Source organism: Heterodontus francisci, chromosome 16 (assembly GCF_036365525.1).
Source record: "Heterodontus francisci isolate sHetFra1 chromosome 16, sHetFra1.hap1, whole genome shotgun sequence".
Classification (NCBI taxonomy): domain Eukaryota; kingdom Metazoa; phylum Chordata; class Chondrichthyes; order Heterodontiformes; family Heterodontidae; genus Heterodontus; species Heterodontus francisci.
In genome coordinates this window covers 77562526-77575161 of record NC_090386.1, presented here as the reverse complement: position 1 = coordinate 77575161, position 12636 = coordinate 77562526, and positions in this window count along the sequence as shown.

Sequence of the window (12636 nt, the reverse complement as noted above, 5' to 3'; positions counted from 1 at the left end):
GAGGGGTGGGGGGGGTGGGTGGAGTGTGGTCTTTGAGGCCACCTTTGGTCTAATCTGCACCATCTTAATAGCAGTGTGATGGGCCCTCCGCTCAACCCCCCTGCCTGCCGTTATGATTCTATGGGCCCACCCGCACCCCTCCCCCAAATACCTCCCAGCCCGTCTCCCAGGGGTCCATTAAATTCCGCCCAAAATTTCAGGTCGTAAACCTTTCATCAGAATCATCCCTGTGGCTTTATTTTGTCTACAGTTTATAGGAGTTACTTCATTTTGGGGCACAGGGACTACGATACATAAGATGAAACATTTGCTTAATAGGTTGGTGTCGGAAATCCCCAAGATTCCGCAGCATAGATTCGTTCACTGATGCCAAACTTTCAGTGGCTTTCAATTTGCATATTTTTGATAGTTTTATAAAAGAAAATGTCATGCTAGGCCCCCACCTGCCAAGAATGAAGCACATTAATTTTATCATGAACATTGATTTTAAACCATTACTGGAGTGAAGAAGGGACTTGTTAAACAGATCAGCCGTGGCTGGAAAAGACTTTTGCAAATTAACAGATGGTGATTGGAAGGACAAAGGACCATTCCCTGACACATCCAACCCGCAATGGACATTGATCACCAGGTATTGTGTGTAAGAGGAACATTCCAGAGACTGCTAAGGTGATACAAAATAAGACGTGGTCAGACCAGTTAGTCACATGACTAACCTGCTTGGCAACCTGGGTTTTTCTGAATTGTACAAACAGTTTGAATTGAGAATGTCTGTTTGCTCCTGGACTGAGAAGATCTCTCCTGTCTGCTCCCATCTCTTTCTCACAAGCCTTTGAATCCACTGAAGACACATGAACTCCAAGAGAGAAAAGTCTTCTACATCGAACAAGGTTTAAGAAGAATACTGGACCCCAATGAAAAGCAAGATCTACTTACAATCAAGGACTCTACAGTGAGCTTGAAGAACCATAACAAAAACTCTTCAGATATTGCCTCAAACTTTTCCACTTTATTTTTCTTCTGCTCTTTTCTGTCTCTATTTGCATGTGTGTATCGTTGATGCATGCGAGCGTGGGTGTGTCATGTATCCGTAGGCATCAACTGAATTAGACTTTAAGTTTAAGTTTAATAAGTTTCAACTTTTCTTCTTTAAACCTAAGAAAGCCTGTCTGTGCTGTTTTTTTTGCCGTATAATTGGAAAGCAGTGAACAAGGGTTCACCAAGTGGGATCTAAAACGCAGTGTGTTTAAAATTAGACCCTGTTTCGGTAAGACCAGGTGATGGCTGAGAGGGACCCGTAGACACCTTTCTCACCGGGTCAAAAGGGTAGGCGGTGGCGTAGTGGTATTATCACTGGACTAGTAACCCAGAGACCCAGGGTATTTCTCTCGGGAAATGGGTTCGAATCCCACCACAGCAGAATGTGGAATTTGAATTTAATTAATAAATCTGGAATTAAAAGCTAGTCTAATGAAGGCCATGAAACTATTGTCGATTGTTGTAAAAACCCATTTGGTTGACTAATGCCTTTTAGGGAAAGAAATCTGCTGTCCTTCCCTGGTCTGGCCAACATGTGATTCCAGACCCACAGCAATGTGGTTAACTCTTACATGCCCTCCGAAATGGCCCAGCGAGCCACTCAGTTGTATGAAACCGCTACAAAGTCAATAAAAAGGAATGAAAGCGGACGGACCACCCAGCATCGACCTAGGCACCGGAAACAACAACGGCAAACCCAGCCCTGCAAAGTCCTCCTTTCTAACATCTGGGGGCTTGTGCCAAAGTTGGGAGAGCTGTCCCACAGACTAGTCAAGCAACAGCCTGACATAGTCATACTCACGGAATCATACCTTACAGGCAATGTCCCAGACACTGCCATCACCATCCCCGGGTATGTCCTGTCCCACCGGCAGGACAGACCCACCAGAGGTGGTGGCACAGTGGTATACGGTAGGGAGGGAGTTGCCCTGGGAGTCCTCAACATCGACTCCAGACCCCATGAAGTGTCATGGCATCAGGTCAAACATGGGCAAGGTAACCTCCTACTGATTACCACCTACCGCCCTCACTCAGTTGATGACTCAGTACTCCTCCATGTTGAACACCACTTGGAGGAAGCACTGAGGGTGGCAAGGGCACAAAATGTACTCTGGGTGGGGGACTTCAATGTCCATCACCAAGGGTGGCTCGGTAACACCACTACTGACCGATCTGGCCGAGTCCTAAAGGACATAGCTGCTAGATTGGGTCTGCGGCAGGTGGTGGGGGAACCAACACAAGGGAAAACCATACTTGACCTCGTCCTCACCAATCTGCCTGCCGCAGATGCTTCTGTCCATGACAGTATTGGTAGGAGTGACCACCGCACAGTCCTTGTGGATACAAAGTCCCGCCTTCACATTGAGGATACCGTCCATCGTGTTGTGTGGCACTATCACCGTGCTAAATGGGATAGATTTCGAACAGATCTAGCAATGCAAAACTGGGCATCCATGAGGCGCTGTGGGCCATCAGCAGCAGCAGAATTGTACTCAACCACAATCTGTAACCTCATGGCCCAGCATATCCCCCACTCTACCATTACCATCAAGCCAGGAGACAAACCCTGGTTCAATGAAGAGTGCAGGAGGGCATGCCAGGAGAAGCACCAGGCATACCTCAAAATGAGGTGTCAACCTGGTGAAGCTACAACCCAGGACTACTTGCATGCCAAACTGATTAAGCAGCATGCAATGGACAGAGCTAAGCGATCCAATAACCAATGGATCAGATCTAAGCTCTGCAGTCCTGCCACATCCAGCTGTGAACGGTGGTGGACAATTAAACAACTAACTGGAGGAGGTGGCTCCACAAATATCTCCATCCACAATGATGAGGGAGCCCAGCACATCAGTGCAAAAGATAAGGCTGAAGCATTTGCAACAATCTTCAGCCAGAAGTGTCGAGTTGATGATCCATCTTGGCCTCCTCCTGAAGTCCCCAACATCACAGATGCCAGTCTTCAGCCAATTCGATTCACTCCGCATGATATCAAGAAACGACTGAAGGCACTGGATACTGCAAAAGCTATGGGCCCTGACAATATTCCCGCAATAGTACTGAAGACCTGTGCTCCAGAACTTGCTGCGCCCATAGCCAAGCTGTTCCAGTACAGCTACAACACTGGCATCTACCCTGCAATGTGGAAAATTGCCCAGGTATGTCCTGTACTCAAAAAGCAGGACAAGTCCAACCCGGCCAATAACCGCCCATCACCCTACTCTCAATCATCAGTAAAGTGATGGAAGGTGTCATCAACAAATCCATCAAGCGGCACTTGCTCTGCAATAACCTGCTCAGTGATGCTCAGTTTAGGTTCCGACAGGGCCACTCAGCTCCTGACCTCATTGTAGCCTTGGTTCAAACATGGACAAAAGAGCTGTTCAAACATGGACAAGAGGTGAGGTGAGAGTGACTGCCCTTGACATCATGGCAGCATTTGACCGAGTATGGCATCAAGGAGCCCTGGCAAAACTGAGGTCAATGGGTTCAGGGGGAAAACCCTCCGCTGGCTGGAGTCAGACCTAGCACAAAGGAAGATGGTTGTGGTTGTTGGAGGTCAATCATCTGAGCTCCAGGACATCACTGTAGGAGTTCCTCAGGGTAGTGTCCTAGGCCCAACCATCTTCAGCGGCTTCATCAATGACCTTCCTTCAATCATAAGGTCAGATTGGGGATGTTCGCTGATGATTGCACAATGTTCAGCACCATTTGTGACTCCTCAGATGCTGAAGCAGTCCGTGTAGAAATGCAGCAAGACCTGGACAATATCCAGGCTTGGGCTGATAAGTGGCAAGTAACACTCGCGCCACACAAGTGCCAGGCAATGACCATCTCCAACAAGAGAGAATCTAACCATCTCCCCTTGACATTCAACGGCATTACCGTCGCTGAATCCCCCACTATCAACATCCTACGGGCTACCATTGACCAGAAACTGAACTGGAGTAGCCATATAAATACCGTGGCTACAAGAGCAGGTAAGAGGCTAGGAATCCTGCAGTGACTAACTCACCTCCTGACTCTCCAAAGCCAGTCCACCATCTACAAGGCACAAGTCAGGAGTTTGATGGAATACTCTCCAGTTGCCTGGATGGGTGCAGCTCCAACAACACTCAAGAAGCTCGACACCATCCAGGACAAAGCAGCCCACTTGATTGGCACACCATCCACAAACATTCACTCCCTCCACCACCAACGCACAGTGGCAGCAGTGTGTACCATCTGCAAGATGCACTGCAGCAATGCACCAAGGCTCCTTAGACAGCACTTTCCAAACCCGTGACCTCTGCCAACTAGAAGGACAAGGGCAGCAAATACATGGGAACACCACCACCTGCAAGTTCCCCTCCAAGTAACACACCATCCTGATTTGGAATTATATCGCCGTTCCTTCACTGTCGCTGGGTCAAAATCCTGAAACTCCCTTCCTAACAGCACTGTGGGTATACCTACCCCACGTGGACTGCAGCGGTTCAAGAAGGCAGCTCACCACCACCTTCTCAAGGGCAATTAGGGATGGGTAATAAATGCTGGCCTAGCCAGTGACACCCATATTCCATGAATGAATAAAAAAAAATAACAAAAAACAGGTATGATACCCAGAAAACAGAATAAGAGTTCGCTTGTCTGACGGTTTTGAGTATAGACATGTGTTTCACTTTTGTTAGCGAATACTTCAGGGTTATTGCATTTGCTGTGATTTAATAACTATTATAACAATAGATTCTTACAGCTGGGATCCATCACATTCTATTGTTTTACCTTATATACTCATGAGCTCATCAAGCCTCATTTGTATCTTTGGCCACTATTTTGATTGACAGGGTGCATGGGAGAAAATAGGTTGTTGACTTCAACTATTTAGTCATCTGATGATGCCAGCTATGAAGTGGTATATTTCAGTAATGGAAAACATAATTTTCATGTGTATTTTTAGATGGTTCGTCTTAAATGGTTCATTAATTACGATTTCTGTCTGATTTTTAATCATTCTGAAAATAAATAGTGTATGTAATTCATTGTGTTAACTTGCACAGATGACGTCATCGCGTAACGCGGGCAGATGGTGGGTGAATCCGGGTGCAGAGACCAGGGGTCTGGGGAGCAGGGAGAGCACGGCCAAAGACCTTGCTGGTAGCGGGTGCGCTGTCCTCCTTCCCCCACTGCCCGCTCCCGACCCCAGCCTCCGCCGCCTGTCTGCTCACTCACCGTCCCCGGCACCCCGACCGCTTGCTCACCGCCCACCACCACCCTCCCCATCCCCCGCCTGCTTGCCACACCCCCGACCGCTGGCTGACCCACCTGCCTGCTCGTTCACTGCCCGCCCGCTCGCTCGCTCCCTCCCTTCCCCGACCCGCTCGCTCCCTCCCCTCCGGCCATGTGCTGCCATGTGTTTAGGTTGCAATCGTGTGATTATTTGAGCAGCGCCATCTTTAATCCTGGCAGCTGCCTGATGTCGCAGACTGTGGCGTTTTAGTGGCACAGGCTGCATTTGCGCATGTGCCATTGCACCGCCACCTAGTGGTGGCGTTGTCAGCAAACTCAGCCATAATTTTAATGCCATTGATCTCCTTGACTAATACAATGTAATTAGAATGGTAAAAACATTTGAGTTGCACTGATGAGCTCCTGCCTCTGTCAATTGGGTCTCCTAGTTTTCTTTTAATATACTTCTCGAACACAACTCTTGGATGGCTAAATGCTTGAAAACTTTCAAAAATGTTCATTGAATCGGCACCAAAACAGGAAACTTTGTTTCTCAACCTCTAAACAAATCAGGGTGAGATGTAAGGCTGTATTTTAAGACTCTGCCGCTGAAATAGGCGGCGGGCCTAAACAAATGCGGCACGCGCACACGGGGACCACATCACGGAGCCGCCGTGATTTCAAACGTGACGGCTCATTTGATTGGCAACTGCGCCTGCCCTCCGCGATGGCGTGGAAGGTGAGGTCAGCTGTCGTCGGCAATGGTGTCTGGTGCCAATGTGCAGGTGCCGGCTCCATTTTTAAAGGACTTACAGCCCACCACCGCCAACCCCCCTTCCCCCCACCCCCCAATGGCTTATCACAAAATTCCTTCCCTAATCCCTCCCTGGAATTCCTATATTGAAAATTTGACCTATCCCCCCTCCCAAAGTTCAGCACCTTTGTCCTTTACCCCTTCCCATCACCCCCCACCCCCGACCAATCCGAGGCGTTCTAACATAGAAACATAGAAAATAGGAGTAGGAGTAGGCCATTCAGCCCTTCGGGCCTGCTCCGCCATTCAAAAAAGATCATGGCTGAGCATGAAATTCACTACCCTGTTTCCACTTTCTCCCCATATCCCTTGATCCGTTTGTCATTAAGAAATATATCTAGCTCCTTCTTGAATATATTTAATGATTTGGCCTCCACTGTCTTCTGCAGTAGAGGATTCCACAGGTTCACCACCCTCTGAGTGAAGAAATTTCTCCTCATCTCGGTTCTAAATGGCATACCACATATCCTGAGACTGTGACCCCTGGTTCTGGACTCCACAGCCATTGGGAACACCCTCCCTGCATCTAGCCTGTCAAGTCGTTTTCGAATTTTATAAGTTTCTATGAGGTCCCCTCTCATTCTTCTAAACTCTAGTGAATATAGGCCTAGTCGACCCAATCTCTCCTCATACGTCAATCCTGCCATCCCAGGAATCAGCCTAGTAAATCTTCTTTGCACTCCCTCCGTGGCAAGAACATCCTTCCTCAGATAAGGAGATCAAAACTACGCACAATACTCCATTTCTGGTCTCACCAAGGCCCTGTATAACTGCAGTAAGACATCCTTGCTCCTGTACTCAAATCCTCTTGCAATGAAGGCCAACATACCATTCGCCTTCCTAACTGCTTGCTGCACCTGAATGCTTTCTTTCAGCGACTGGTGTACAAGGACACCCAGGTGTCGTTGCACCTCCCCCTTTCCCAATCTATCACCATTCAGATAATAATCTGCCTTTCTGTTTTTACAACCAAAGTGGATAACCTCACATTTATCCACATTATACTGCATCTGCCATGCATTTTCCCACTCACCCAACTCCTCATAGCTCACATCCCGCCCCCCAAACTCCCCCCCACCCCCGACCTTTGTGTCGTCTGCAAACTTGGAAACATTACATTTAGTTCCCTCAGCCAAGTCATTAATATATATTGTGAATAGCTGGGACCCAAGCGGTCCCTGCGGTATGCCACTAGTCACTGCCTGCCACCCAGAAAAAGACCTGTTTATTCCTACTCTCTGTTTCCTGTCTGTCAACCAATTCTCAATCCATGCCAGTATATTACCCCCAATCCCATGTACTTTAATTTTGCACACTAACCTCTTATGTGGGACCTTATCAAAAGCCTTCTGAAAATCCAAATACACCATATCCACTGGTTCTCCCTTATCTATTCTGCTAGTTACATCCTCAAAAAACTCCAGTAGATTTGTGAAACATGATTTCCCTTTTGTAAACCCATGCTGACATTGTCCAGTTCCGTTTATGCTTTCCAGGTGTTCTGCTATCACATCCTCTATAATAGACTCTAGCATTTTCCCTACTATTGATGTAAGACTAACTGGTCTGTAATTCCTTGTTTTTTCTCTCCCTTTTTTAAATAGTGGGGTTACATTTGCCACCCTCCAATCTGTAGGAACTGCTCCAGAGTCTATAGAAATTTGGAAGATGACCACCAATGCATCCACTATTTCCAGGGACACTTCCTTTAATACTCTGGGATGTAGATTATCAGGCCCTGGGGATTTGTCAGCCTTTAACCCCATTAATTTCCCTAGTACTAGTTTTTTGCTAATACTGATTTCCTTCAGTTCGTCCCTCTCATTAGACCCTTGGTTCCCTAACATTTCTGGGAGGTTATTTGTGTCCTCCTTTGTGAAAACAGAACCAAAGTATGTGTTTAATTGTTCTGCCATTTCTTTGTTCCCCATTATAATTTCCCCTGTTTCTGACTGTAAGGGACCTACATTTGTCTTCACTAATCTTTTTCTCTTCACATATTTATAGAAGCTTTTACAGTCAGTTTTTATGTCCCCCGTATGTTTACTCTCATACTCTATTTTCCCCCGCTTAATCAACCTCTTTGTCCTCCTTTGCTGAATTCTAAACTGCTCCCAATCCTCAGACTTGCTGCATTTTCTGGCAATTTTATGTGCCTCCTCTTTGGATCTAATACTATCCCTAATTTCTTTTGTAAACCGCAGTTGAGCCACCTTTCCGGTTTTATTTTAGCGCCAGACAGGAATGAATAATAGTTGCAATTCATGCACACGTTCTTTAAATATTATCCATTGTCTATCCACTATCAACCCTTTTAGTAAAGTTCTCCACTAACCCCGCTCCCCCCTTCCCGCACGGAGAAAAAAACCTCCTTCCCCCTCCCCACAGGCATCGCACCACGCTTCCCCCAATGGGGATTTGAAGGAGTGGCATTGCTGGCAGCAAGAATGAAGTTTGCAACGTGCTGGAAGAATCACTGTGGGCTGCATGGTAAGTAAGCATTAACATATTTTAATGCGGGTCCCGTCGCCGAGCAGTCACAAGGCCTCGCTGCCACCGCCGCGATCGGTACAAAACCTGCCGCTGTCGGGGTCAGTGGCAGGCCTCCTCTGTACTGATCTTCATTGCCCCACCCCCCGCCACCAACCCCAGTGGTGGAGGGGCTTTAAAATTCAGCCCGTAGATCTTAAAACTGACACAAGATGCCTAAAGTTTCGCATACTTATTTTTCCTGCACAAATCGGCAAAATTTATTGGGTCTCTGGGAGATGAGCTAGCAGGCGGTAGGGGGAGGGCCATAGAATTGCGACGGAAGGTGAGGTGGGGGGGGGGCGCGGAGGGACGGGACCTTCCCGTCACACTGCAATTAAGACAGGGGCGCGAAAGGATGAGGACAGCCTTTCTGCCCAGTGGCCCATTGAGGCCCTTGGGGCTCCAAAGGGCTGAGGAGGCGTTGCCTTTGCCTTTTCGGCCCAGTGCCGGGACCCCCACTGGCTCAACTAAATTTAGCCCAAATGTTTCAAGCAGTGGCCTGTGTTTGGAGATTAAGCAGTATGGAAATAACAAGCATATGTTTTCTTTATATTAAATCTATTCCCTGCATTATATGAGCAGATTTTTCTTGATCTCGCTTTCTATATGGTGATGGTGTAGGTTGGAATTTCTACTTACATCAGAAAACTATTGACAGGCAAGTACCTAGTACCCATTAACACTAATATCAAAGGTTGCCCCCAGGGTTAGAATTCTAATTTTAAATAGTAACATGGGCTGGGATTTAACCATAGGCGGACGGGAGCTGACCACCGACTAAAAAGTCGTTGGCGAACCCGCTTCCACCTCGCCTGGGGATCTGACCCATATTTTGCAGGTCCCCGGGCTTCAATTGTTCTGAGGCGGGACTTTCACCCGCTTGACGTCGGAGGTCCCGCCGAATGGAGCTGCCGGCCAATCAGGGGGCCGGCAGCTCCTAGACCCAGCAGTGCCACTGCGAGCGGTGGCCACTGCTGGGACTACAGCCCAGCTCAAAGTAAAGATGCCGGGGAGCCTGGAACACAGGTAAGTTTTGGTTGCCTTGCTGGGGGTAATTGGTCGGGCCCCGGCGAGGGAAGGGTGGTCCATTGGGGGGGACAGGGGGCATGTTGGGTGTCGGAGTAGCGGGGCGGCCCTCCATCGGGCAGAGGGTGCCCGATCATGAGGGCGCCCACCCCACCCCCCGGATGTTTGAGAGCTGCCTGTAGGCGGCTTCTCTCGGGTCTAGGACTTCCGCTTGCCACGCATAAAATCCACGTGGAGGCGGGCGAAGGCCCTTAAGTAGCTGTTAAGTGGCCACTTAAGGGCCTTGATTGGCCTGGGGTAGGCGAGCGCTTTTTCGCCCCTGCCGCCTTGCGTAAAGTGGCAGCGGAGGGGGGAGCAGGTCGGGAATGGCTTCCTGTTCCTCTCGCTCCATTTTTCACCACCACCCCCACCCCCATCACCATCCCGCTCTTTGGGGTGGCGTAAAATTTAGCCCATGATTTTTAAATTTGAACTCTAAATTTTAAGAAGTTGTTTTAAATTTGGGAATTAAATATGAAAAGATGCTGCAAAAGCATGACAGATTTTCCATAAGTGTTACAATCGAGGTAGGAGGAGAGCATCGTTATTTCAGTCCCACGGCTCCAAAGGCCACTCCATATCAATAAATTTGCTGACTTTCCGGAGCAGCCAATTCGGTACTCTATTTGTCCCCAGAATAAAACACACCAACCAGGTTTTTTTAATAAACAACAAAATTATCTGTTCATTATAAACCAAGTCTTAACTGATAATGAAGTAAATATATATGCGAATTGAAATATCAAAGCCCCGTATTTCATATATGCTAGCCCTCATACACACTCACATACATTCAAAAACTGGTTAACCAGGAAAAAATTGATTTTTGTTTGCAGCTGTTACAAAGAAGTAGAAGGAATAAAAGAATAACTTAGTCTGAAAAGATCTGGAAGGAAATCCTTTGGTTTGGTGAGGTGTCTCAAAGTTGAATAGTTGGCAGCCACTAGGAGTTTTTCTAAGCGAAGTTGATTAACAGTCAGTTTGGGTAGGCATTCAAAGAAATTTAACTTCAGAAGGCTTTACATAGGTCTTACAGCAGGTGTGCAGCATCAGAGGTGTCAGTTCTCACACATATTCAATGCAAAATCCTTTTAAAGATACAAGGTTTCTGCAAGCATTCAGGATGTCATCAAAAATTTAGGAGGCAACAGTACAACTTCATTACTTTAAAAGCAAAATACTGCGGATGCTGGAAATCTGAAATAAAAACAAGAAATGCTGGAACCACTCAGTACAACTTCATACAAGCTTTTGCTTTTCAAGAGCAGGAATTCTTTAAAGAGAGGTAATAGTTACCTGGTTTTTCTTCTGAACTCCTGACAGGTCCATATGCAGATTCCAACTGCCTCTTTTTAGTCCAAAACCAACATCTTTTTCCAGTCAAGTCTCATGCTAATCATAAATTCTCTCTTGTCACAACGAAGAATAGCTCTTAAGTCAACCCCCCTGTAGTGTATACTTGAAATCACCTGCTTTCCAGTAAAAACTTGTTTACTGGTTAATTTTTGTTGAACTTCCTTTCACAAAAACACCCAAAGGTCAGCCTCTTCAGTTTAAAAATATAGATTCCAAGTTTTAGCAAAAATTGTATGGAAACTCTCATGACAATAAACGTTAAAATATTTCCCTAAATTGTGTTCCAACACCCTTCTGGATCACACAGTGTCCTCAGTTGATTTCACCTCAATTGGAACAAGCACACCAGATATAGTATGGGCGGTGGTAAATCAGTAAATGGCAGGATCGGTTTTGGCTTTTAAGAGGTGTGGGCCTGCAGTTGTCCAAGATCTGAGAACTGCTGGACACAAGGTAGGAGGTGAGCTATCAAAAAATTCCATTTTCTCTACTTGTCTCTCTTACCAGTGTCATTTTGTGCCTGCCGATTCTGTGGAGTCCTGATTTCCATTACCACTATTTCCATCACTATCCCAGCTGCTCCTGCCACATCTATACCAAATCTATTCCAAGTGAGGATAGATCTCTTTAAAATCACAGGGAAAACTGGCATCATGTTTGCTTTCTGTAATCAGCCTATACTTACTGTGAGAAAATAAACCTTTTTACATTGTGGGAATTTCTGAGGTAGCTACGACGCAGACAGTGGGTGAAGACACCAATAACTGTGGGACAGGTAGTGGATTCAGATACATGAGCAGCCAAATAGGGCAGTCGGACACACTTGAGATAGGAGGGATGCCTGCGAGGCAAAGGTGGGGCTTAAATAATTCTCCACTGTCATGAAAAAGCTGGAGAAGATGGTTTTGAGCATTTCAAACAAAAACAGAGTAGAAAGCAAATGGATGTTGGATTCAGGGGCCAGGGAGAATCTATCTGCCATTCAATGTCAGGAAATTAGCACATGTGCAACAAAAACTAATTCTAGGATTTTAGTTCTGCTGTTACTATTTATGTATGTCAGAAAGTTGACAGAACAGTCCCTGAAGCAAAATCACACACAATAAAAAGTATCGAAGAATCATCTAAAGCAGCAAAATTAAATATCTGCACTCAAATCATGTTTTACAGTATTTCCGTTTATGAGTTTTTAGAAGGAACCATTCAGAAGCACAGAGCAAAACTGCAGACAGGAGGCAATGCATATCCAGTCTTTCCCCCTTTCATCAATCAAATTGGCAGAAGGTCAAAAGTTGCAATTGAGGCTCATTAAACCCACCAGTACTGAAGTGGCATTTTGCGTTAAACATTCAAACATGACAATGCCAACAGTTATTAACTGATTGCAGTGAAACAAAACTCATTAGTCTCATAAAGTCATGAGTATTTGGTCTAGTGTACACTAAAATAATGCAATTAAAATACTGTACCTCCACTTGTATTAACCATATTTCATCAACAAGAAACAGGCCTCCCTGCTTGTCCATGAAGGACATAATTAAGTAACATAAGTAACTGGGATACAAATGTCAGCAAATCACAAACACATGGGCTCCTAGCATCATAATTTTTTGACAGGTGTT